This window comes from Channa argus, chromosome 21 (genome assembly GCF_033026475.1).
Source record: "Channa argus isolate prfri chromosome 21, Channa argus male v1.0, whole genome shotgun sequence".
NCBI classification, from domain to species: Eukaryota; Metazoa; Chordata; class Actinopteri; order Anabantiformes; family Channidae; genus Channa; species Channa argus.
In genome coordinates this window covers 16,926,587-16,954,456 of record NC_090217.1, presented here as the reverse complement: position 1 = coordinate 16,954,456, position 27,870 = coordinate 16,926,587, and the positions used below count along the sequence as shown (strand labels likewise).

Sequence of the window (27,870 nt, the reverse complement as noted above, 5' to 3'; positions counted from 1 at the left end):
TCTACTCCTCTTAGAACCAAAGGTCATGGTTTTCATCCCATCTCTTAGCAACAGTCAATGCAGTTTTATTTTTAATTAACCTGAAAGCTCCTGTATGCAAACCCCTGGTTGCTGCCGATGCTGCTCCTCCTGTTCATACAAAACTCAAACCGTGACCTTCCGGCACCTGGAAACCCCTTTTTCTGTCTTTCTGCTTTATTCTAAAAGGTAGATAATGACAGTTTCCAATTCTGACGGGTCCATGTTGTTGCTTCTCCCTGGAGAGTGACATATATAAGGAAAAAATGTATATGGTAAAGGGTCTGCAGTTATGTAGCGCTTTTCTACCTATCGGCACTCAAAGCGCTTTGCACTGCTTCTTATTCACCCATTCACACACACACTCTCATACACCGATGGGGGACCAGCTGGCCAACACTCACCAGGAGCAACTAAGTTGGGGTTCAGTGTCTTGCTCAAGGACACTTCGACCTGTGGAGCCGGGGATTGAACCAACAAACTGTGACATTGGTAGACAACCGCTCTACCTTCCTGCGCCACAGTCACATACCATATGGGATATGGTATTGATTCACATTTGAAACACTCCATTGCTGCAAACCCCATATCCCGAAAATATGGGACATTGTTAAAAATATAAATTAAAAGACAAAATGATGATTTTTCTATTATAAATAGTAGAATCCTCATATCAGATTTGAATCAGAAATTTCAATGTTTTAAAAAAATATTTGCTTTTTGAATATTTAGAATTTGATGCCAACAACATAATATATGCAGAATGTAGTTTTGTTGAAATAAGCAAGGCCTATCCTGAGAAATATGAGGGGGCCTGTTGGCTGAGTGGTAGTGCATTCAAATTCCACCCCACCACGTGTGGCCCCACCCAGCCACCAAGGGCGACCTCGGTGCAGTTCCGAGTCCAGATTTAAAAATAAGAAAAAAGGAAGGGTAACAAGCATAAAAAAACACAAGCCAAATCAACATGTGATTCCACCGTGGCAACCCCTGAAGGGGCAAGTCGAAAGCTTGATCCTGAAAAATATGTGGTCTGGATGGTCCAAATGCAGTCATCTTTTTCTTTTTGGTACATTGGTTCTTTTATTGACACATTACTGCTACTAACCAACGAGTAGAAAAAGTCAGAAGTTTATTGTAACATTTAACAGAAGAAATCTCCAGCAGGGTGGGCAGCCATCTGTTTTGACTGATTGGGGTGAGAGAACAAAAGCAACAACAAAATATTGGGCAGGTTGGTAGGACCAGAAAGGGACATAAAGAGAGACAGAGAAGGACAAGGAGACAACTATGGGAGAAAAAAAACACAGAGTTAATGTCATACAGTGGTGACAATTGTGGGGTGAGAGGAGAGAGGGACAAGAGGAGGAAAGGAGCTCAGTGCATCGGGGGGTTGGTCCCCCAGCAGTCTAAGCCTATAGCTGCATAACTATAACTAACTATATGCTTTATTAAAGAGGAAGGTTTTAAGCCTAGACTTAAAAGTAGAGAGGGTGTCTGCTTCCTGAATCTGAACTGGGAGCTGGTTCCACAGGAGAGGAGCTTGATAGCTAAAGGCTCTACCTCCCATTCTACCTTTGGAAATTCTGGGACCCACAAGTAGGCCTCCATTCTGAGAGCGAAGTGGTCTACTGGGATGATATGGTGCTATGAGGTCTTCTATATATGATGGAGCCTGACCATTCAGAGCTTTATATGTAAGAAGCAGGGTTTTAAATTCTATTCTAAATGTAATAGGAAGCCAATGGAGAGAAGCTAGTGAAGGTGAAATATGATCTCTCTTGCTAGTTCCACTTTGAGATAGGATGCTCCTAAAATTGGCAATGTTCCGTAGGTGGAAGAAGGCTGTTCTAGAGATTTGTTTTATATGTGAGGTAAGGGACAAATCCTGGTCAAAAATAACTCCAAGGTTCCTTGCAGTCGTACTGGAGGCCAGACTTATGCTCATTTATACTTAAAAGAGACAGTAGACTTTTATTTACTTAAATCTCCAAAAAACGAGAGGTGCAAAGACTCACAGTTGTCAATGTTCATTTCAAAATGTTTGTTACTGACGCGCAACCAAGAATTTCAAATTTTCCTTGTTAATTTGTAATGTTTGGAGCATTTGTCCTTTACTGTATAATGACAACCAGTTGAAATGTTGGGCATGATGGAGTGTAGCAGAGCAGAGAGAGGAAGGAGCACGGATTGATTTTAAGTTTTATTAGAGTGCTACAGTAGATTAGGTTGTTGCATATTGTAGCTTTAAGTAGTGAGTGATGAATGAGTCCTTACTAGTTTGTGTGAATTGGGCTAATACAGAGTCATTCAGAACCCACTTTTGAAAAAATATATCTTTGGAGTTTCACAGATTCTTATGTAGTAATCATTAGCCAGTCATTCATTAAAACTGTATTATCTGCAAATTTAATCTTTAGTAAATCATCCTTTACCACAAAAGCAAAGATGGACTTTGTCTCATGTTAATCATGAGTCAAGTGCAGTGAGATGATATTGGCTGCATGGAGTTAGAGATAACAAAAATGTAGTGAATAATAGGAAAATATTTCATCTGTTTAATGATGATATCATTTCCTGTCACCATCTTTGTTTTTGTGAAGAAACCTGAAAACCTGACTAAAATTATATTTGTCTAGGATGGAAGTCAATAGGATACAGGAAATACATTCAGAGTTTGAGACTTTGTGAAGTTTACTCTGCCTGCTGCCTCAGGTACAATTTGTGTTTACTACAAATTATCAAGGCACTGAAATACATTTACCTTTTGAAATGATCAAACACAAACAATATTTGGGTTTAGGTTGAAGATGTTGTTTGGATGTGTGTGTCTGTTGGCGGGGGGGGGGGGGAGGGGGGGGGTTTGGAATTGTTTCCCTGGCTTTGGAACTAGAAGAATGTTTGTGTGGGTGTTTAGCATGATCCTACCTGTTGTGAAAGATCTGTGTGTGTGTGTGTGTGAGTGTGTGTGTGTGTCGTTCTCCGGCCTTTATACACCATGTCACGGCTTCTCTTTGTGAACTTTGCCTCTAACCACACTGCATGGCCTTCATACCTTTATACCATCATCTGATGTGTGTGTGTGTTGTACCTGCAGTCACTCGACTGTGACAGTGATTTATGCTGGCAGGTACCCAAGCGAATTGGAGGGTGTAAGGGTTAAGGGAAAAAATGGCGGGAGATGAGTGATAGGAAGGAATGATGGGGGTCATCGTGTGTGTGTATGTGATATAATGTGATAAACTGAAAGCAAAGCGGTAACAAGGTGTCAGTGCCAGAAGCTTAGTTATCGATTAAGTGATGAATCCTGTTTGTGTCCCCGGCAGAGCATTTACTCTGCTAGTGTTTGGGTCTTTGGGTCTTTGAGGTAAGAGCAGAGAACAAAGTCAGACAGATGTCTTGTTGACAGATTACAGGTTAATTGCCAGGAGACATAAAGTTATCAAACTGACAGTTAATATCCCAGTAATGTTTTAATGTAAGTACACTAGAGCTCCTATCAAAATATCACAAAGAGCAGCAGTGTGTGGACTTGTGACGTCGTCATTTGGTTTCGATTACCTCCATAAACCTCACAAACAGAGACCGACATCAGAGACAACTTATCCTGCCCCCTTTTCACCTGACGATCAGACAGTGTCTTATTTCTCTCTTGATTTCCAACTGCAGTAAAAAAAAAAATAAATAACGTTGCTCTTCTTCCTATGAGAAAGGAGCAGGAAGCAAAATATTGTGAAGGACAGCTTGGTCTTCTGGGTGAAAAGTTGGGGACTCCAGGGGAATTAGGTGAAGGTTCATGATGACTGAAGGGTGGGGGGGTGATAGAACACACAAGTGGTCACACAAACAGTCAGTTGTGACACATGATGATGTGTGTGATATGTTGAGTGGTCTGTGTGTGTGTGTGTGAGGCAAAAATACCGTTTTTCCGCCATGGAAACTGAATGTAACTTCGTGAATTCCTCATCTCCAACTCACTTCCTATTTTTCAGCAGCATCTCTCAAACAGACATACACACTAACACACACAGAGCAGCGGCGTGTGAGGGTAGACCACAGGCATGCATTTTATGTTTTGTATGTGTTTTTCAAGTAGTGTTCTGTGGTTGAAGCAGTGACGTTTGTGTACACGAGCTAGATTAGAGTTCTTTTAGACACACACACACACACACACACACACACACACAATCCTACACACACACTTTGTGAAAACACTTTTAAATCTCAAGCAGAGATTGATGTATTAGAAAGATTTGATTTTTTTTTTTTTTTGTTCCTGTTGAGTCAGAGCTGGTGTGACAACATTTTTAATGGCGTTGCAGCATGGATTATGGTGGAGACACACTCACACACATAAATACATACAGATGACAGGCGGGTGAAGGCTCTGTGTGTTGAGAATGTGTCTATGCATACTTTGTTTTATAGATTGGTCATATAACTTTAATAGGAACAACCTTTGACTTGCTCTGGCAGGTGTGTGAGCACATTAAAAGACACTGACGATCACTTACGATCTGGGAAATGGCTTCGGAGGATTTTAAGAAAATGTTTGTAATGTGTTGAAAGATTAATGTGTATATCTTGAGAACACTGTCTGTTTCTGTGTGGTTATTAGAAACTGAGGTCATTTCCATTCTGACACTATCCATCCATTATCTGTAATTACTTATCCTTTTAAGGGTCACGGGGGGGGGGCTGCTCAAACCCCGGACAAGTCTCCAGTCTGTCTCAGGGCAACGACAGAGAGACATGTGAGACCACAGGGAGACCACAGAGACCACCACAACCACAGAGAGAGAATGTGTTTCTTTGTGAAAAAAACAGTAACATCTTCTGTCTTAATCATCTTGGTTATTGCATCAGTGTTATGGTATTAATGTTACTGGCGAGCGGGTTTTAAGCCCAGCGACTGCATGTTTCTTTCCAAGGCAAAGCACCTTTGGTGTCATAGCTAAAGGATAGTTAAGTGTGACTTCAAATTACAGTACGGTGCCCATATGAACAATGAAACAGGTTTTTCATGTTGTTAACATTCCACATTTAATATCAACCAGAAATTGATTCCTTCCTTAATTCTTTCTGTAAAGGTATGAGGAACCAAATCCTAGTCCTCTTTTCTATAAATAAAAGTACACAAATGTGCCGACAAAGTCACACGTACGTTTATGTTCTTTCTTTCTAACTAATATTTTTATTAAACTAAAGGGTGACACTTCTATGGCTTTAAGCTTTTAAACTTCCCCCTCACTATATTAAAATATAGCTGAGAAACTCCTCCAGATGACGTCACCAAGAGGAGTTTTGAAATATTGAGGTTCAGATGATGTCACCTGGAGGAGCTCTAGAAAATCTGGTTGACCATGTTTATGAACTCCATAGTGTGAGCAACAAGAGGACGTAATCTCAACTGAAAGCTCCTCCGAGTGACGTCATCTGGAGGCATTTTTGAGCTAGAAGTAGACAGATATTTGAATAAAGGGAAGTCAGAATGACATTTAATTATTTGTTCTATTAACTCGAACCAAAAGCACCAAGTTAAATATCAGTGACGGCAGCCTTAAGTCTAATCTCTCTTACTCTCACACATCCATGCTGCAAGTATTGCTTCAACTCCTCTTACTTTCTACACACACGCACACACACACACACACACACAGTTTTGTTGGGCCTTTATGAGTATGTGTAGGCGTGTGTGTGTGTGTTTGTGTGTATAAAATAGAAAGACAGATGGAACTCACATGTGTGACCTAAGCAATAAGCAGGTTTGTCACTAATGAGGCCGAACTCTGTTACCCCACCACCCTGTCTCCACTGAGATTCACCTTGTGATGGAATGAGGTCTCTATTTAAAAACACACACACACACACACACAATGAGCCACAAAAACAGTGCAGCTCCTACTTGTCTGTTTACGGTGAAAATTTGACAGCCGTGTGTAATAGATAAAGCTTTTACGAATAGGATCTTGTTGCAATGCAGAGCACAGGTAGACAGTGCCACACCCAGCTGTCCTGGCCATTCACAAACAGCAAGATTGTAGGAAGATCAGAAAATGTGGGGCAGGAAAGTGTTGCATCAGTGTGTCTGAGTGTGTGTGTGTGTGTGTGTGTGTGTGTGGCCATGGATCATGCTTCCTAATTGGAGACACAGCTCCTGTTCTTCTGCTCTCGCTGGCTCTCAGCAGCTGTAGTTCTGTTTAGTGCCGTGATCCAGATCTGCTACACGTCTGAGACAGATTAGTGCAGTTTTTTTAAAGGGACCAGTCTGTCCAAAAACACAGCAGCAACTTTGTTTCCCTGGAAGTTTTGATACATTTGCGGTTAATAAATCATTTTATGTAAAGAGAGACGTTATTTTTTTGCATAGACCAGGGGTTGCAAGTGGATGTTAACAAGCAGTTAATTGAATGTAGTGTATACTCACCACTCACCGCTTTTAGAAACTGCTAACTTAGCATTTGTATGCCACTCACCTTTCAGCAGAGTTACTTGAGTATTTGATGAACCTTTCTTTAAGTACATTGGTCGGTAAAAACACTGAAAATGATGTCTTTTTACTTCTGTTAGAGGTTCGTAAAATCGGGATTCGATCGAATTGGCAAATCACTGATTTGGTTTTTACTGCATTTTAGAATTATTGTCCTTACTTTTCTGGAAATGAGGGTTGTCCAATTATCTACGCAGCACAAACACTACAAAATGGGCCTCTGTGTGTGCAGACACGTTCCACACGTGCACACTAGAAAAACGTCATGGGAACAGTATGAAGAGAGAACTTGGGGATAATGAAATTCACTGACCCACAGGCAGAATATCAAAATGCAGATGCCGAAACCACAAATTGGCTTTGTGTCACACACTTACTACGTGTTTCACTCAAGACACATTTGAATGAATAATGTCTGGTCACAACCACTTAACATGGTTTGTTTTATTTGGTTATTGGAAGAAACCATAAGGTCTAACATTAGGCAAACAAGTGAGAAAACTCTATATAGTAGTACATTTGTTTTGTCCTTGACCTTTGACCTATGTGGGTCCATTGCAAGTGAGGACATTTCTCAGTGTGCGGAGAGTGACGGTGAATGAGTCTGGTACCCCACAGGGAGGGCATGTGAACTGGGTCCACTTTCCCACAATGCCCTGTGTGTATAGAGAGGAGGTGGCGGTGGGGGGACGGTGAGGGAGACGGAAAGCCTGGTCTCTCGGACAGAAGCGCTCTTTGCCTCTGGCATCGCCATGGAGATGGAGTTCCTCGGCGGCTTTCATTCTCCTTCTGTTTGCCATTCACATCATATGGTGCTGCCTAAAGCTGCACGTTTTAGAGCATGAAGGAAAACGGACCTTTTGTCTGTTTTTCATTCGATTGGTTTGTATGTGGTGCTGCAGCTCAACACTAGCATTGCCTGGGTGCAGAGTCACATTGTGTGAATTAAGCTGGTATTCTACTTCCCCCTGGTATTGCGTGTCATCCTCCCGACTTTGCTGGGATCCTGTCTGGCTGCCTGAGAAAGGGGAGCATTTGGCATCACGCGAACAAACACACACATACACAAACTCAGTTGCCTTTGGGAGCAAATAGTCTGTGCATCTTAGAGTCAAGGAAATGCTGAGAGAGAAACAGAAAGAGGGAAAGTGGAGCCTGGACGGAAACACGCAGTCACACCTACTTTAGTCACACACATGCAATTGAGCAGATCCACACAGTCTGCATACACGTGGGTGTGTGCTTCCTCTTCTTTACTCATATTTTTTTTGGCTTGTTTTAGTGAGACACACCCACTTTGTTTTGTAGGACAGGGCACAAGCACAGAGAGGAGTGAGTAACTCTCAGTTACAGTTGAGGTGAAGATGGGATGAAGGAACAACACAGGGCAATGAACTGGTCAAATTCTGAAGAAAGGGAATGTTTTTTTCCTCGGAAATGTCGAGAGGGAGAACTGGGTGGAGGCGGGAGGAGAGGACAAGCAAACAGACGAAAACTCACACTCACCTTCACAGGACACAGTGAGTGAAATGCACTACAGCAATAAGTTGTTTTTTCATGTGTTTCTGAGGCGGGTAATGGCTTTTGGCTTATTCACAGGAGTGTAAATGAGTGTGGGTGTGTTTGTGTGTGTGTGTGTTCTTGACTGCCCCATGTAGTACTTGCCAAGGTCCGTTTACCTGTCTGTGTGCTTTCCCACATGGACTCCCATCAGTGGAAGGTAACAGGATCCTCTGGGCTCTGATCCAACCTCCTGCCAGAATTAATTGCCCTGACATGTCTCAGTAATACTGCACTGTCACACATACACATAGACAACACAGAGCATGTTACCAGACAGGTGGACTGTGTGTGTGTGTGTGTGTGTGTGTGTGTGTGTGTGTGTGTGTTAAGCGATGAAAATCTGGGGGTATTGAAACGATGCAAAATGCCGGCAGAAACATCCCCCATTGTTTTTGTTGAGGGTGGAAGGTTGGAGGCAGGTTAACACAGCAGCAAACACACGTTTACAGTTATATGAGGACTGAAACCGTTTTATATTAACCACAATTAGCCAGCAGACGTAAGTCGACTCACCTGATGACACACACATACACTGAGCTGTCAGATTAGAAACTGAGTATTGTGAGATCACATTCTTTTATCCTGCACATTCCTTGATAACTCTGAGTAAAGTCTAATAGTGAAAGTGCCACTTATTTTCTTATGTGATTATGCAGTGATTCCAGCTATACTACTACAACAAAGATCGTCATAGTGTTGAATGATTAGGGTAAAGCAATGTTAAAGGCAAAAAAATCTGACTAATGACTAATGACATGAATGTAAGACGCACGTGGCTGCAAAAAAAAGATAGTAGATATTTAACCTTGGCCAACAGTTGTCAACGTTCTCTGAATTGTGTGTTTCTGGGGCTCATCACCTTGACCAATGACTTTCCCTAACCCCAACCTTACTGTCCAACCCTTTCCATCTTAATTTCAAGGTGCATCTTTTACTCTTTCCTGCTGATATCTGTCTGCAACCAGATACCACTGGAAAATGCTGACAACCGTCAGCGGAGGTTACAAGGTTTTTCAGCAAGCTGTGATCTTTTTCTGCGGTTCGGTACCTTCTTGTTAATTATTCAGTCATGTACCGAATCTTGTGCTCATGATTCGTTGAAGAGTTTGATTGAATAAATGGTTAAGTTGTTCTTGCTGGTGATGCTAGAGGAGAAGTCAGCGACCATAAAAGTTAGTAGAATTCATTCTCTGGAAACAAAGAATTTTGTGTTTCATGACAGTTTAAGATGCTTCAGTTTGGTCAAAAGTAATGGATTGAACAAGTGTAAGTGTGAAGTGTGGCCAAAACTGTATATTCCCTTATACAACATAACAAAATCAAACTTACTGTAAGCTGACACCTGTCACTCAACCCATAGTTTATTCTTAGTGGAGCCATAATTTCAATTTATTGCCAGTAATGTGCAGATAGTAAGTTACTATCTGCACATTAATTTCGTATGGAAAGTAGTCACTTTTTTAATTTACTTGATACAAACTTTAGCAAGAAGCCTTAGCAGATGCATTTTGACAACTTCCAGTTTATTTATTTATTAGTTTAAGCAGCCGTCCTTAATTCCTCTCCTGTACCTGCTTAGCCTGTCCAAGCTAAGTGATCGTAGTCAATAATGTGTTTTCCCCAACCCATTTGACACCTGAGCGTGAATAGGCATCGGAGGAGGGCCCTCAATCAGGAGCCAGAACTGTGACGCTGCCTGCGTCATATCAGCTATGCTGAGCACTTTGTTTGAGCTGGAAGTGGTGGCCAAGAGCCTGTGTCACTGCTGGGTGTGTTCATGTGCCATGGCAGGCATTAGTGTGCTATGAGCAAGGCCGCTGGCTTTTCAGGACTTATTGGAAGCCCAAGTACCACTGAGAAGCAGGAGCAGTGATCTCACCATGTTGCTTAATGTGTGTGGGGGTCGTTTTGAGGTTTTGGGGTCAACACTGTCATTTTTCCTTTTAAAAAAAAAAGGGACCAGTAATGCCAGTAATATTGTTTACAGGACTCTCCCACAGGGGCGCTGATGGGTGGCTGGCATCGCACAAGGTTATGGGGTTATGCTCAGGTCACACAGTCTGAGCTTGACCTTAACAGATAATGGTGGATTTGAGAAGGGGCAAGTAACACAGTCACTCCCACTATCCCACCTGTCATACCTGGATAGGTACCCAGTCTATTTCAGAGCCAACACATACATAGATGTGTTTGGACTGTGGGAGGAAACCAGAGTATCAAGAGAAAACTCACGCAAGCACGGGGAGAACCAACGACTTGCCAGCTGTTAGGCGGCAACACTAACCACTCCACCACCGTGCTGCTCGAATCTTATACATATACTTTAATTGTAGTCTCAATGTGAGCAAGCAAACTTTGGCTTCCAACAAGCTGAAAATGACACAAACTCTAGCATTTCCTTAATTCGAAATGTGCCCCACCCTGTCTCTTTAAATTGCCCAGATTTTAGTGACTCAAAGATCACGCAAACGACACATATGTGAACTTTGTGGGTGCGACACAAAGTGAACGCCCTCCTCTTCTTCACCACTTCACTTCATTGGTAAACATTAGTTGTCAAAGAGTCGAGAGCAGATACAACTAACAGGTTAGGGTTAGAGGAAGGTTGGGCACAGGTTTAAGCATTGAGTGCTTAAGATTACAACGAAGGATTGGTTCAGATGAACGTAGGAGGCAAATGCAAGCGCGCACATATCTAAAGGAAAACCTATGAATTCAGGGTGAGAGACATCTGACTTCTGATTGCTGATCAGTGATGGAGGTGGCACCATCTAATTGACATAATGTCTGTTTTCTCCACCGCAGAACAAAGAGGGAACCAAAGCAGAAATCCTGTTATTGAGATGGCTACACAAAACTGACACCTGAACGTCAAGACAGTAAGTCATGTTGTTATATTATAGATTATTATAGAGAATTTTATAAAGCCAGATTAAACAAAAAAAATAAATAAAATCAGTTCTGACTTTTCAGGTCTTAATTCAATGTATTCAAACGTTACTGCTCACTGTAACCATTCCCTCTTTCTCTAATGGCTGTACAGTCATTGTGCAGTATTTGTTTTATATAAAGTCAACACATCAAGTGAGTATCTTTTAGTCAGTGCAAAGTTATTTCCTCTTGTAAAATACAAGAAAACACGTGAAACGTTTTCTTTGCTGAGTCACAGGGGAGGGATAGTGCATCGTGGAAGTAGCTCTGCTGCTTGGACCCTACAGTGTCTTAACTCAGAATTACACTGCAGGGAATTGCTTCATCGCCAGCCAACAACCACTGGATGTAGAAGTACTGCGTTATTTTTTATCTAAACCTAATCTGAAAGGGTGTTGCAGTATCAAGATAAAATGTACTTTTTACCGAGCTGGGTTGATAGTAATTCATAGATTTGGTGAAACATTTCCCAAGTTAATGTGTCTCATCAATGGCTCAGCTGAATGGACAATTACGACATCACTGTCAGACAACAGGCTGCCTCTGTCCACAGCATCCCTCAGTCTGTCATCACATCCACGTTGCCATTATTGTCTCCCAAACCGCAAGCAGAGTTGTGGGGTCATGACGCGACATGCTTCACCAAACCCACAGTTCCTGTTTCTGTGTAAGAAGAGAGGAGCTTTTGTTTTCCTCACACACCCTCATAACTTAAATCAGACAAAGCGCTGTGACGTTTTGACATTTGCTCAAATACAATAGACTGTGACGAGAAAGTGAAATCACCGGAGGAGCATTAGTGTGTCAAACCTCAGTGGGTGTGTTCTGCTCACTGTAACTTGTATTACAGGAGGGTTGTTGCCTGTATCATATGAATAGTATCTTTTTGACTTAGTTGTTCATCTCCATCCAGTCATGATTCATTCATTGCACAGTTAATGCTCTGAAAGTCAGTCGGAAGTTAAAGGGACAGTTGTAAGGAATGGTTGGAATGAGGGATGGTTGGAAATGCTGTTGGGTGGGAGCAACCCCCAGTCCTTGAACGAGTTGTCTGGATTTAGTTTCTTTTCACAGAGACAAAAAGTGAAAGGGAACCAACAAGCACCTGTTTTCCGCATTCCAGTAAGCATAGTGCACCTGGCTGCTGAAGCTGTTTGGGTACAAGTTGTACTCTGTTAAATTCAAGGTCAGATTACATTTTCACCACAAACTGCTCCAGAATCCGAGGCCAGATCAAGAGATGTGGTTATGTGGTTTCAGTACATCATTTTAGTTTGTCCCTGAACACGATTGCTCAAAAAGGGTTTGTGCAAAATATGAAAACAAACCAACTGAACTAGAATTAACAACAAGTTTGGAAAATCTCTTGCCGTGATGCTTCTTTTCCGTGACGAACAAAATCAAGAGCACTGATAACCGAAGAGAGTGAGGCAATATTAAACTGTACAGACTCAAAACATCCATAACAATTGTGACTCCTCTCACAAAGTCTCAAGGTTTGACTTCAGCTAACTAGTGTGTCTCTGCACTTCCTCAACCGTTGACAAGATTACTGCTTAAATTGGCTTTTTGTTTGCACAGTGTTTTTTTTTTTTTCTTCTTCCACTTGGTAATCACCGAGCTAAAGGTGGGCTGTGTTTATCTTGGCTCTATTTTCCTCACATTAAAGAGGTATTCTGCTCATTCATAAAATAATTGTAGAACAGCTTTATACTCTCTCCAGTCAGATTTAATAACAGACAGACTGTGTATGGTGTCAAGGCTTCAAAGCTTCAAAGAGTTTTTTGAGACTACAGGTCTCAGGTGGTTCCAAAAATTCCGTGGCTGATTGTGGATGTTAATAGTTAATGAATATGTACCGAATGCTGCCCACACCTAGGGGTTTTTCTTAAGGTGTGAGGCCTTTGAGACCTGACTGATTATTGCTTGAAAACATAACTCTCCAGCTTAATCATTGATTTCCGGAAGGCAGGCAGATTCGGCACTGGGATGCAATGTACAGTAACTGAACAAACACTGCCCAACTCGGAAGCAAAGTGTTGAAGCCGAAGTGTTGCTTTATTTAATCTGCTTTTCTCTGTTTCCTCCCCCATGGTGGTCCACCTCGGGGTTTGAAGGGATGGACAAGCCAGTGAGCGATGGGGATGGATAAGGGGGTCTGGAAAAAGTACTGATACACTTAAATATTGCGATATTATTTTTTGTGATTATTGATCCTCAAAAACACGATCAATATTTAACAGCTTACATGCAAAATTTTAGTGGCAGACAGTGGTTCAATTTGTATCGTATTTAAACCCCCGATGACTAGATAGATCTGTGTTTCTGCTGCTCGGGCAGCTGTAAAACTAAACTTTTTACATCGGGGGTGTTTTCGTCATTACTACAACAGTCTTTGTAAAATTTGATATTAAAAAGCTTGCAAAGAATCGCATTGTATCTCAGCAGGGCTCGACATTTACCCCCATCAAACGACCAAAACCAACGGCTTTCGGCTTTACCCTTCAGGGGGTCCCCATGTTGATTTGGCATGAATTTTTATGCCGGGTGCCCCTTCTGCCGCAACACTCCCATTTTATCCAGACTCTGGACTGGCACTAGTTGGCCCGTGGTGGCTGGGCAGAGCCACACCTGGTGTGGTGGCATTCGAACCCGTGGCCTTCTGCATCCCAACCCAATGCTTTACCACTGAGCCACCAGGCCTAATCACACAATCAAATGCGGGTCAATTTCACCCTAGGGACCAACAACAGAAGTCCCAGAGGAGCTGTAGAGCGGAGAAGATGTGGTGGCACAAAAGCTGTTACCAAACCCGTAGACAGACGTGTAACAATAATTACGGTATTGACTTATGGATATTGACTTTTGATGACTTAACTTTGATAGTTTTTGCTGATCTTGAAATTATTTTTGCAGGGCCCCTAAAGGTTCATTTCATAACATTACAAATCCACAATAATCCATATGTTGTCACCTAATGTCAACTAGCAGTGCGTTGCAATAGTCAAGCCCTGGAGGATACAAAGGTCATCTGTGTTTCATTAGAAAGTAGCTTTTGTGCAAAGTGTTCATGCGGTTCAGGAGCATTCCCACTCCCCAAAATATCATTCTGCACTGATATTGATTGTAGGATGTCCTACACCCTACACTCCTTCCCCTGTCCAGGAGTGGACAGTTTTGGAAAAGCACTACCTGCAGTGGCTGGTGACCAAAAAAGTGTCAAGCCGTGTATCTCGGTATATTGAAATGTTGTGTTGGCAGATTATCGCAACACATGGCTCTAAATGATAGATCATATTGAGGATACTTTTGTGTTACAACCATTTTGTTTTTATGCACTTGATGTGTGGGCTTTGGTCAAACATAAATTCTAGACAAGCTTTGAAATTCCCTATGTTTGGACTAAACATTTACCTTGAGGAGCAGACGTGATTCAGCTTTTAAGCAGCATTAATTGGTTTGGCAGGTGTTGCTATTGAGAACAAGCTGTAAACACATCCGGGACACATAAAATTCAACTTCAAAATCAAGTAATGCTGAATTAGTTACCAAATTCTATAGATTTACGGACATAGGTGCATTTACATCTACGCGGGGGTTGTGGATAGTCACACTTTCATAGATCTGTTCTTGTTCTCTACTGAGGAAACCTCTGGACTCTTTAGCTGCTAAATGCTTCATTGAGTTTGAATAATTTTATACTCGTCGATGATTCTCCCAGCTGTCATTTGGTTTGAGGCAGGGTGCACCTTGGAAAAGATGACCAGTCTATTACAGCTCCGTGACAGCAATTATCTAATGAATAGATAATCCGAAGGACCTACCGGAAATGTTTCCAATTTGAAAAAAAGAGGCAATTAAATGTCAGCAGCTCCTCATTCTTGAAAAGCTTTAAACGACTAAACCAACCAAAGCAAATCTCAGCAGATTGTCTAATGCACAATATAAAGCTGGTTCTCTATCTTCAGTGAACGAGGCATTGAGCTTTCGTGATCGGGTCTTAACTAACACACTCGCACATCCGATTGTCTGTAAAAATGAAACTGAATGATGAACTGCTGCCAGCAAATTCTGAAGCAGGGCTTCATTTGCAAAGAGATTGTTTACCTTTGCCAGCAGACCTTGACGTAAATCTCTCACTTGCCGTCAGCCAGCGCACACTTTCTAACAAGACACCCACATGCACGCAGCACCGGCCGATATCGGGATGTCTATTTGAAATCAAGGGATTTTAAGTATTCGATGAGGAGATTTTTATTCGTGGAGCCACAGTGGTGGTGTGTTGACAGACAGGAGATTGCAAGAATGCAGCAGCACTTACTGCACTGTACCTCTCCCCTCGTTTTGGGAAGCTGTCCTGGCACGGAGCCAAGAGGGAAGCAGAGGGGAAGTTACAAGATTTACATCTTGGCTTGTGGTTTGCCGCTGTGTCTCAGTGCTGACTCACACTCTGTGTGTGTGTGTGTGTGTGTGTGTGTGTGTGTGTGTGTGTGTGTGTGTGTGTGTGTGTGTGTGAAATGCATCCATCATCCGGCTGCAGCGTGTCTGCCCGGCAGCAAGACCAGAGTGTTTGAGTTACACGACTGGGTCCTTTCGGCACCACGTTGCCAGTAAAGGCTGTTATTTGTCATTTAAGTGTGCGTGAGTGTTTTCTGACTCACTGCTTTGTGGGCCTTAGGAGGGTCAGACATAAAAACAACTGCAGAGCAATCCAGAGGGATTGTGTGTGTGTGTGTGTGTGTGTGTGTGTGTGTGTGTGTGTGTGGATAAGCAGTTCAGAGGAATGAGTAGGTGCTGTTTTTGGCAAAGAAATGACTAAATATCTTGCTTTACTGTAAGTGGGTGATGTGTCAAGATTATGTCATGACCCGTTTCTTTCGAACACACTGGCTTTCTGTCTACACACACACACACAAACACACCCCCTCTTTACCTCGCTCTCCCTCTTTTAAATCCTGAAAGCAACACTCACTGATATCAGCCCTTGTTTTGACTTAAGCGACTTAGATTGTTGTCATGATGCCATAGCCATCCAGCCGCACCCCTTGTCCAGGGTGACCCCATCATCAGACCCCTCTGTCTGTCCACCCTCCACAAGGCCTGTTTCACAGTTAACTTCAGATCAACGTGCTGCTATTTTTACCTTGTTCGAAACGGCTATTGAGATTGTTTATCTCTGTCCGGGGAGGGAAGTCGACCTCTCTGGACTGAAGTTGGGATCCATTCCCGGAACTGAGCCCAAGCAAAGCCAGATGTTTGAAATTCTCCAGAAGGAGATGGTTTTTGTTTTGTTCTCTCCTTTTTCCAGGATGGAAGAGGAGGGTGAGGAGAAATACGTCAGCTTTGTTTGGTGTTCTGGAAACACAGGATCTCTTGAGGTTTGTCTTATGATGTGCGCTCTATTATTCACTGGAAAATTGATGGCCTGGGGTCACTGGGGTGTTTGCTCAATGGACAAGATTATATTCATTTATGCCAATCATCTTTTATCCATTCTTCTTGCAGGTGCCTGTAGACTGGCATTTTGTTTCCTCTACTTCTAGCAGGGCCTGTCAATGATACTTGGTAAACTAAACCAAAGAAACTTCTTGATGATCAAAGCTTTGCTTGCATAAAGTTATCCAGCGGCAGGTTCTTTTTCCAAAAGTGTGATCCAGCCCCCAACCGTGAAGACCTTAGGTGGTTGTGGAATGTGTAAAACATAACCTGGCACAAAGAGAATCCAGTTGCACCTCTACAAGTTCAGGAATGGAGTTGAGTTCGAGCTGGTTGCTCCTCTACACAAGTCAGGAATTGTTTTGTGCGTGTTTGGACACCTCATTAATTCTCAGTGTGGTGACAGTACATCTGAGTAATAATTTCTGGATCGGATTTTGTTAAGTGGAGCCTCATGGCAGAAGAAAGACCATAACATTATTTCTCCTTTCCTGATCTTAAAGAAGTGTAAAATCAGAAAAAAAGATTTGCTGTAGACACATAGGTTAGTAACAAAGAGGATGCATTGCAAATATTGATGGTTTGTTATTAATTAATTGCATTTATTGTGAGTTAGGGGTGATATAAATGCTTTATAGACTTAAACTCCTCTGCCAGCAATAGAGCCAGTAGGTAAAGATGGCTGAAGCTGAGAAAAGAACCTTGAGTGAAAAGCTCCAATCACAGAGAATTCATTTAAACAGATCTCTTGACCTCGACACTGGATATAACTTCACAGAGAACACAGTCACACCAACTCGAATGGCACATTGCTGCCGTAAAGCAAGACCTACCACCATTAAGTGTTCGTATGAAAAACAGCCTCCACACACTGAAAGAGTCCAGCACAGTTAATCTGAAGCCCTCACTTGACTTAGTCAGAGTTTTGCTTTGTCACTTTATGCCCTTCCTGTCCATGAGCTAACACTCATAAAAAAATAAAAACCATCAGGAAATAATGCTTAACAAACATTACAACTTCAACTGTCACCACACCACAACCATGTCATCTGGGATGTCTTTGTGGCAGCATGTAATTATAAGCTATAGTAGGCTTGAAACCATAAAATGAAAGATGAGCTTGGAAAATCTGCTTATGACATTAATTATGGACCTTATGGATTATGGATTATTGTTTGAGGAACAGTGGCTTCGATGTGACAAAGTACAGAGAAGTGGCCAATATAACCAGTCAAAACTTCAAACATTATTCAAAATAAAAACGGGAACTAATTATTCCCAGTCCATTCTGTTCCTTAGCATCTCATTGAGATTAAGAGATTACAAGAGAGGTATGAAAAAGAAACATTTCCAGTTATGTGGGATAGTTTAGCAGCTTTGAGTACAGCCAAGTACAGCTGTACTGATGAATAACGTGAAAGGAGTATGAGGCAAGACGAAAAAAATATTAGTACAAGACATTAAAGTTTGTTGTTTCAAATAAAAGGCAGAATTATATGCTACACAAGAAAGTAAGGTGGCCTTTCGAGGGCTATAAATCTTAAATGACTCTGTTTTTATGACTCAGCATAAGAAATGCTGGTACCATTTTAAAGTTTTACCGACAGGAAAGTCAGGTGGAAATTATCCACATACATCCTTTAAAAATATGTTTTGTATTTATTATTAAAAGTTATACGGTATAATGCAAATTGTAATGGGCCGAGAATAGAGCCCTGGGATACGCCACTACTGATAGTAAGAGGCTCAATTGAGCACCATCAGCAACTACTCTGTAATTGTCTCGGTAATAGTAATAGTGGAACCTGCTGAAGTACATGTCACTGACATCAGCACATTTGGATTAGCAAACTACTGTGGAACTGGAATTATACCTGTGAAATGGTTTTTTTATGTGTAATGTGTGTGTAGGCCAGTAAGATTAAGAATCTATGCATAGTATGTATATGTATATTTTTACTACCAATGATGTTGCAAATTTCAATTCATTTTTTGGGTTTAATACAAACACACTTTTGCACTTCACATACACACACGCTGATATATGCAAGCACAGTCTCCCCCTCTGTGGCTGGTTTCCCAGTTATGAATGGTTGGGTTAGTGCCAACTTTCACTTAGTCCCAGGAAATGAAAGAAAAATTCATCCTTGAGTATAATGCAATTTATCAGTGTGGTTTAAGTCAGAGTAGATAGTATCACTTCTTTAATCAATACCACAGTTGACATTCAATGAGTCACCACCTGGAAAATCTCACATCTTCCTCTATTAGGCTTCTAAACGTCCTTTGTATCTTTATCAAATCCTTACTTTCCTGGAATAATGAACAATCCGAGGGGGAAGGTTTGTCTTTCTTATGTCTTATTGCACCAGCACAAAAAAACCTCTGTTAAGAAAGTTAATATAAAGAGGCCATGTGAGGTATAATTTAGGGTTTGTAGTTTTATTCTGGGGCTCTACTGACGTAGTTTTGCATGATTTACAATTCCCCAAAGTACATAATATCTAATAATAGCACTTTATGTGGGACCTCTTCTTCGGAAGAAGCCAGTGCACCAAGAGCTGTGAGCCATGGATGTGCTGAGAGCATGTGGGTGTGACTGTGTAGGTTGTGGGCTCACGGACCCAAAATGAGGGTGGTCCCTTAATAAACTGATGGCGTTCATATATAGGATTGTATTAAATGTTTTCAGAGAGTCCAAAGAAAGTATTTGGAAGCTGCTGTTGGCAGAGCACAAAGAGACACAAGAGTTTTTTTGTGATTTCTTCTGCATTTGTTAAGCTCATCTTTTAGCTACAGCTAAAAATTAAAATACATATTACTAAAAAAGCCTTTTTAAGTTTATCAGAAATTTCATTTAACCCAAAGACTAAAGCATCAAGTCTCAGATGTTTAGTCATATATAACATGGCCACTGAAGTTATTGAAGCACTTCATTCTTGGACACAACAAAACAGGCTTTTAATAACTTGCTCAGCTACACAGGCCTCGTGTGAGAGCAGGTCGCTTGCTCATATTTTCTTGCTCAAGGTGTGTGTGAAGACGTGGCAGGTGGTTCCAACAGTGCTGCTGCAGTGTGACTAATAATGTAGTGATAAATGGTGTGTAGACCCTGTGCATCTCTTTGATGAATGCAGCTTCCTCCCCCTCCTACACTCACCTTTAACTGTAGTGTGGATGAAATCGGTTCCGGGATCTCACTTTTAAAATTGGCTTGTTATATAAGAAACCCAGTTATTAGTGCAATTGCGCATTTTGCTGTGACTCAGCGAAACTTGGGGGGAAAAAAAAAAAAAAAAAAAACGTACATAAAGTTGCATCATCATTTAACGTCATTCGTACATCTCTGCTTCCAGGCACAGGGGCGGGCTGGACACGCAGTCAGACAGACAGACGGACAGATGGAATGACAGAGGAGATGACATCATTGTGGAAGCCAAGGCCGGCCATTCATGCCAGCGGTGTGTGTGTGTGTGTGTGTGTGTGTGTTACTTCCTGGGAGAGAATAGAGCAGGAAGCCAAAGTGAGAGATGACAGCAAAGCACTAGCCTCACCTCCACAAGGAAGCCTTTCTCCCCTGAGAGATAAAAAGGAGGACTGTTTGCGAGTGTGTGCCCCTCACTCACCCTCTGAATTCATCCAGCAGGGAGGTGGTTTGGTGGTTTAAGTCTCCACTGGTTTTTCACTAAATGTTTCCCTTCTGTTAGTTCAGGTCGGAGCCTTACAAAATCTTTGAACCGAATATCAGGTTTTCTTTTGGAAAAGCACTGTGCACTGATTCAACTATGGCGTGACCTTCTGCTGTGACGTTACGACATAGGGGAAGCATTTGAGGGCAAAGACAGCCTCAGCCTATAGACAGTATCCATGGTATCATTTTTAACGTTCTATTGCATCTGTTCTAGCATTTCCAGGTGGTATAAGTAAAGACGTCTATCCACAATAATAGACACAAAGGAAAGAAAAACTGCTAAATTTCAGCAACTGCATTTTACAGCCCATCAAGTCTATTCTCCTGCAATATAACACAACTTACTACAGGCTCTGTGCCCTGAGCACTTCTGGACTACAACCAGGCAGTTGGATGCCTTTGGTTCAATATCTGTAGGTGTGACTGTGAATGGTTGTCTGTCCGTCTCTCGGTGTGTGTCTCTCTGTGTTGGCCCTGAGATAGACTGGAGTCCTGCCCAGCTGTGATAGGCTCAGATGATGGATGAAAGTAAATGGCAATGACACCATTTTCAGTGCTTTACTTTAGCCCTGAGTACTGCCAGTAAGTATTATTTTAATTGTGTATGCATCCCTGAAAGCATTCGTTAATGAGCTATGGCTGCTTGTACAGTGTGTAGCCTGAGAGACAAGACCCAGGGCCAAATGAAGGCTCACATGGTACTTGTTGCAGCACTTATTGCTGTGAGTACACAGTAATAGCTGAGGGCCATTTAGTATAAGTGTATTTACATTCTTACCAGCTCAGATGTTTTCTCATCTGATTTGCAATGTAGTGGCAGAACAGTAAGACGACGGTATTTGAATTGGAAAATCAACCTTGAAGAAACTATTTGTCAGGTGAATGATTTGTTATCATCAACAATGCTATCTTCACTTCACATCCACTGCCTGCTCTGTTGTTCTGTTTTCACTAATGACTCACACCATGTTAGTGTTTCTTTGCGACCTTGCTGCTGCTGCTGATCCTGACCTTTGACCTCCCTAAACTAAGGGCAGGACAGAGGAGAGCTTTCCCTGTACAAATGGACAGGCGCTGCGTCACCATGGTAACTGTTGCGCAAGGGAAGCAGAGGAGACGGTAGCAGATGAAGGAGAAGTCATGTCACCCTCTTGTGCCAGCAATTAGAATAGCAGGTTTCAGGCGCGTTCGACCTGTTGTGTCATGAATTGAAGTAGTGACTGTTAATGTGGTTTAAACATACGTCAATCTGTTGACGCAGAAGTTATTTCCACTGTCGTTTCTCTTACTCACCTGTTTTGCTCAGCAAAATGCAACTGAATATTTGAAAAAGAAATGATTATTATTTCTTATCATTTTTCAATTTGATATTTGATTATTGCTCTGTGGTGTTTTGTTTGAATATTTTAGATGCAAATATGGCTTAATATTTTACAGGATCTTATTGTGAATAGGTGATGTTGTAGCCAGGCACCTTTCCAGAGTATATCAGAGCATAGAAGAGCAGGAAGAGAGAAAACTGGGTGGAGCATAGAAGATTAATTTCAAGTCTCAATTTAATGCTTTTGTAGAATATGGTAGCTTTAAATTACAGTAAGAAAAGAAGTTCAATCGCCAATATTTTGCTGCACAAATGCACTTCTGTTGATCTCAGGTGTGAAATGGGGAGGATGAGAGCTTCTTATGATAACAATTTAAATGACATGATACTATGTAGCCTTGACATTACCTGAAGCTTAACCAGTTGTTACACTGCAGCAAGCTACAGAATACAGCACTAACACTATTGGTCTGGGCTGAGGAGGTGCACTCGTACTTTTCAAGTCAAATATGTATCTGCCATTCATATCTTACGTACTCAGAACGTACACGTACACAGAAGCTGTGGTTTCCTGGTTGTCGTCAGTGTCCTCATGCAAATGTGACATTTTGCAGTTGTTTGTGGACTTAAACTGGTCCAGGCCACGTTTGTTAAAACAGCATCTCTTGAGCAATCACACACTTGCTTACGTCATCAGTCTTCCTGTTGTCTTTGCTTGATGGCTGGAGCGTCACACACAGGTTAGCTAAACACAAAACGAACCTCAAGCTGAAAAACCGCTAATAAGCACCTCGTGATGACGTCATCAGGATGCTAGATGCAGAGAGGTATTTTATTATCGGGGAGGCAGAAGGCAGTTTAATACCATTTGTATTTTTGCTCTCACAGAATAAAGACCATAGAGGAGAAGTTGAAAATTGGTGCACTTGCCCTTAAATGCATGAAAAACTATTATCTGATATAATTAGTGTGCATTTTGCTGTTGATATGTTTATTCTCTTTAAAAAAAACTAATTGTTTACAAATTGTTTTTTTTTTTTTTTTTTTGCCAAATAAGTGTGAACATATGTGAACTGTTTACGATACATCGGCTACTGATGGAGCAAGGGAAAGTGTACAGTACACTCATGAATACTAATGCGTGCACACACTTCTTCTCCCCCTGCAGGATTAAAGACCGCCAGTGTGCGACTGTGTGTTCTTCCTCTGAGTGCAAGATACCACCATGGATGTGTCCTAACATGGGCTTTACTGACAGGTGCTGTCACCACTATTTGTTGTGGCGCCTGCTCCGTTTGATTACATCTGCTACTAGGGGCCAATTTTCATGTGCCAACCGCTGCCATGACAACTGCACTCGTGTTTAAGATGGACTCGCTCTAAATTAGAAGCGCTGTCCTGTTTGTCCTCTTCTGACAGAATGATTCATCCACTGACTGAGACATGGATGTACTGCAAGATCACTGTCAGTCCAAACCGGTTTAACTATACTTGCGTTTCTGATACTGCAATTTTTTTATTGTGCTCTGGATAAAGAACCGGCCACAGTACTAGTAGTAACAGTAGTAATGAAATGGCATTTTAACCTCATAAAGGGACCAGGGTCAGAAAATAGGGCCTGACTGAGACCCAGGGGCTCTTTATTTTAGCTCCAAGTTTGTTGTATATCCTGTATTTTTTTAAAAAAGTTGAATAAATAAATTTGACTTAACCCTGGAAGAAAAAGCTTTGAAAAACTTTAGGTTAGTTGGGATCAGTCTAAACATGTGCTGACTTTGCTCTCAATACCTCTGGTGGAAGGATTTATAAGATGTGGGCTCAGAACAGGCAGCTGGAGGCTTTACTCTTTTCAAATGCTCATGTAAACACAGTTTCCCTCGGGATTAGCTATTGTGGGGCAGCTTGCCAGAGATCAAGCTGCGTGTCCTGGTCTTATTGCCTTTTCCAGACTTGGTCTTTCTGGAATCTCTGTTACTATGAGTCAGGATGGACACAATGAGAGACAGTAAGGACTTTACAGCAGAGATTAACTGTGTAAGCAATTAACCAGATCAAAGTCAATTTTAATACACATGGCCTCAACATTGGATAAATAGGAAGGAGCAACCATAAGGTTTCACAGTTCAAATTTCAGTTCAAAGATATTTTCATTATTTATTATTCTAATAATAATTCTCACATGTATTGAATTGATCCTTTACCCAATAAATGATAACTTTTATTACGTCAAAATAATGGAATTTTTAACCATCCTCATGCAGACATGAAAAGCAACAATTAATAGTCTCTACTAATAGGTGTCAGTCTGCAGCGTTTTTTGTGGCAGATTATTTTACCAGATTAATTATTATTGTAATTTGGATTTAATGTGAAGCCCCCTTCAGACATGAAATACACAAAAAATGGCTTAAAATAATAAATATTCAACATATTTTCTTCAATTTTGACAAAAACTGCAAAATTTTAAGGATGCAAACAGGGGCAACTGGGGAGCAGGACGTAGAGCGGTCATCCACCAATCCTGCAGTTGTTAGTTTGATCCCCAGCTCCTCTTGTGAGATGTCAAAATGTCCTTGACCAAGACACCGAACCCAAACTTAGTTGCTCCCGGTGAGTGTTGGCCAGCTGCATAGCAGCTCCCCCATTGGTGTATGAGTGTGTGTTTGATTGTGTGTGTGAATGGGTGAATAAGAAGGAGTGTAAAGTGCTTTGAGTGTCAATAGGTAGAAAAGCGCTATATAAGTGCATTTACAATTTAACTTCCAGTTAAGATTTATTTGTTTTTTGTTTTTTTTACTTTATGCAAATATATGAAAAATGAAATTCTATCAAGAAGAACTTATTAACTATGTTCAAACATCTACATGATATTGGACTAAAGTTTTATAATCCTTCATGTTTTTTCTCTTTTAGCTCTCTGTTTTGGATGTTGTTCCAGTGATTGTTTACACAGATTCACCAGGCTTGACTGAATGATTCATTTTATCTTAATAATTATTAAAAATAAATAAATCCAGCCCTATTTGATGTTGATGCTTGTTAAGTGGATGGTAGAAATTAAAGAGGTGACTGTCACCCCCGACCCTGGGTTCATCTCACCGCTGCAGCTGTGGTCTGAGACCGAACACGTCTTCCCCCAGAAGCTGGTTTCATGTGGTGGTTTAGATGTTTGTTCCCGTTGTCTAGCACCATTTGAAATCAGTGTTCTTGGGGACAGGAGGACAGCTTTGGCAGTAAGCGAGGCTCAGGGGAACAGGCACAGGGCAGCCCTCCTTCCTCCTCCTCTCCTTTCTCCACTAAAAGATAACTGATTTCTTCTGGTGCTTAGAGCCCACTGCAGCCTTCTAGCACCATTTGAAATCGGTTATAAAACCGTGGATGACTGCATCCGTAAGTCTTCCAGAAAACACCTATCAAGCAGAAGGACATATCTGCTGGCTTCCTATTGTTAAAAGAGTTTGAAAGACACTGAAAATGGACAATAACTTCATAATCGGAATTAACGAGTCTGCTGCAGTTCCTGCTGACCACCACTAGATGGTGCAACAAAGTCACAGATCACCCAATGGCCCTACAAAGGTGTGAGTGAATGAAAATGCATTTCTGAAGTAAAAATATAAAATAAAATTCTACAATTTTCACAGATTAATGTTTGAATGTGCATTTATTTCCTTGACAGCTTGTATATGTCCAGCACACAAGGAACGATCAGCCTTAATTTACAGAGCTTGACTTGTGGTTGTTCACAGGGAACCCCCCTCACCTAAGACACCCTGACCCCAAATGTGGGTTCCAGATACCGGAAAAAAAAAAAAAAAGTCTTTTATGTCCCTAGACAAACATTTGGAATTGGACAAAGAAAAATTCCTACAAATTGTAAGTGAGCTCATGTTGTTTGCTGACCCTCTCCACCCAAAGAAAGCTACAAGTCTTCAAGTTTTACCTGATAAACAAATCTCATGAGTATGAGATGTGTATCAGGAGTAAGAGAAGGGGGTGGTGACATGTCCTTAAGGTCAATTCATAATATACATTTTCTCTCAGACATTTCAGTACCCACACTATGGGAATGCGGAGCTTCTAGTTTCCTTAGTGCACTGACACTGTAGACATATTGTGGCTTACACACTCATACAAACAGACATTCATATTCCACAGCTTTCTCCTGCCAGTTTGTGCAAAAAGGGAGTAGTTAGTGTGTCTACATGTTAACACCTGCCCCAGCTGGTTTAGCAGCTGGTGTAAAACAGTGAAGCAGTTCTTCTTCAAGAAATTCTCCCCAGAAAGGGGATAAAAAATAAGATTTCTTTAGTATGACAAGCACCCTAGATGAAGATGGTTGGGGTTAGGGATTTGTTGGCTGGTTAGACAGCTCACAGCCATCAGGACCTAACCAGGAGGAATTTTTACGAAGAGGAGAGTTGTACTTGATTTCAGTCGACCAGGTGGAGAGAAATAAAAAAAAAAAAAACGGTGAGACTTGAACGGTGAAAACCCACGAAACACTGAAAGAGACAGATGAAGAAAAAGAAAAACTAAAAACATGGGAGTCCATAATTATGGGCAATAGAGTAACTATAGGGGAAAAGTTGGTTCACTTTAATCACAGACCTGTTCTTGGGTAATGCTTGTTGTCTCATTAAGGTTTAGAATATAAGTAATTGTAAGATCGGTTCCAGGCATTCTCCAATACAGAGAGCATTTAAAGGCAGGAAAACTGGCCCTGGTTCGACTGAAATAAGAACCGGATGTTTAGTTATGGAATTTGGAAAAGAAATTGATTGGTCTCCAGCCCCACTCAACATCGTAAACCAATCAACTAAATACGAATATTTGCTCGAGCCAGCACTGTATGTTAACACAACAGGAGTATACGCAAGAATTTTCCACTTCGTCCCTTTTGCGTCCGGAAGCAAAAGGAAGCTATAAGAAAATAGAACAAATAGTGATTTAGGTTTATTGTGAAACTAAAAGCTACTTTTCTTAGTCCTGTAATCAGTGGGTGTCATTCATGTCAGGGCAACTAATGCAAAAGGTTCAGTAAAGGTGTGAAATCTAAGTCAAAGGCTCACAGAGTGCAGGCACAAGCACAAGCAGTTCGCAAACTGGGACCCCAGATACAGTTTTAAATGCTCAAGTAAGTGTTGCATAAGAGACTTATGTGGAGGCACATATAGGATCTGTGGCTGGGAGAAGCCAGACCTGAGCCAAATCCTGCCCAGTTACCATGGAGCTGCAGCAAAATATTATGGAGACGAATGTTAAGGAGGGTGTTTTATTGTTATATAGTCCGGCAGTTCAGCTTAAGCTGTGCCTGCAGGTGACTTGAGAGGGAGTGAGACATTTACTGATAAAGCTTATTAGTGTGTGGTCCAAGACATTTTTGACGTTTCAACAGAAATACAAGTGCAGCTGCCGCTGAAACACACTTAGGGCTTTAAAATAAAAGCACTTACTGTTGACAAAGGGAAATCTTTTTTTAGGACTTAATAACAGGTAAAATGACGTCTCTGTCTGATCAAATGAGGTAAGAAATGACATGTGCAGTTATGAATGGATTCGTTATTCACTGGCTTCCACTAGATGTCACTGGAGTTTGGGATTTTGGCAAATGCTGCAGCTTTTAAGCTGTGTGAACTCCAGCAGGGGAGACACAAAAGTCACATTTCTGTCTCCACATATTGAAGTAAACCAAGTCTCAAAAACCACATCTCGACCTCCAGTGGAAATCTAAACATGTCCACATATGCCAAGAATGTCCAGTGAAAATCAGTTTGAAGTGAAGCAGAAAAATAGTTTCTAGCCATGAAAATGTGAAGTGTTGGGCTTGAATATTTCAAGTCTAAGCTTGAACCATCAATGCCAATGTTATTTAGGGGGAAGTGAAGGAAAATCTGTAGAATACGATGTTGACATTCACCTTTGCTTTTCTTGACAGACTTGTTTGACGATTCCTAGAGCAATAATCTTAATAAGTCGAGTTATGGACTCGTGGATTAACAGCACTGCGGCGTAGAAAGAGAAATGCAGAACACCACCCCTCATTGTGTCTGGCTCCTGGGTGAGCTGCATTCACAGCTGTATTCAGTCACAACACTGGAGGTGGAATTCCCCCAAAAGCAGCTTCAGGTTGCCACTGTAGTTTTAGCAGCGTATGGCTTTGATTCCTGCAAAAATGTGAATGGGGCACAGTTACACCACTTAGGAGCAGGCTATGAGTAGCAAGTGGAAAGGGGGCTCCTTGCCATTGTAGTTGGGTCGGCCTTCTGGATCTGTGCTTCATTAAACTGAGGTCATGTTCAAAGCCGAGGATGAGAAGGGGAGGGAGTGGGGGGGGTGGGGGGTGGGGGTGGGGGGCACCGTGAGAAGCAAAGCAGGGGCCAAACTGACGCCCAAATGAATCACAGAAGTGGGAGGGGG

General features: G+C 41.6%; 1 long non-coding RNA gene across 3 annotated transcripts in view; it reads left to right on the top strand.

The window, feature by feature from the left end:
• Positions 1-25,095, top strand: part of LOC137106951 (uncharacterized) — a 55,151-nt gene extending 30,056 nt beyond the window's left edge. Inside the window, exons 2-4 of one of the 3 annotated variants that reach the window (XR_010912046.1) lie at positions 10,877-10,950; positions 19,795-19,899; positions 22,619-25,095. This is a non-coding gene — a long non-coding RNA (uncharacterized lncRNA). The other 2 variants (XR_010912045.1, XR_010912044.1) reach the window with 2 other exon arrangements.
• Positions 25,096-27,870: the final 2,775 nt, after the last annotated feature.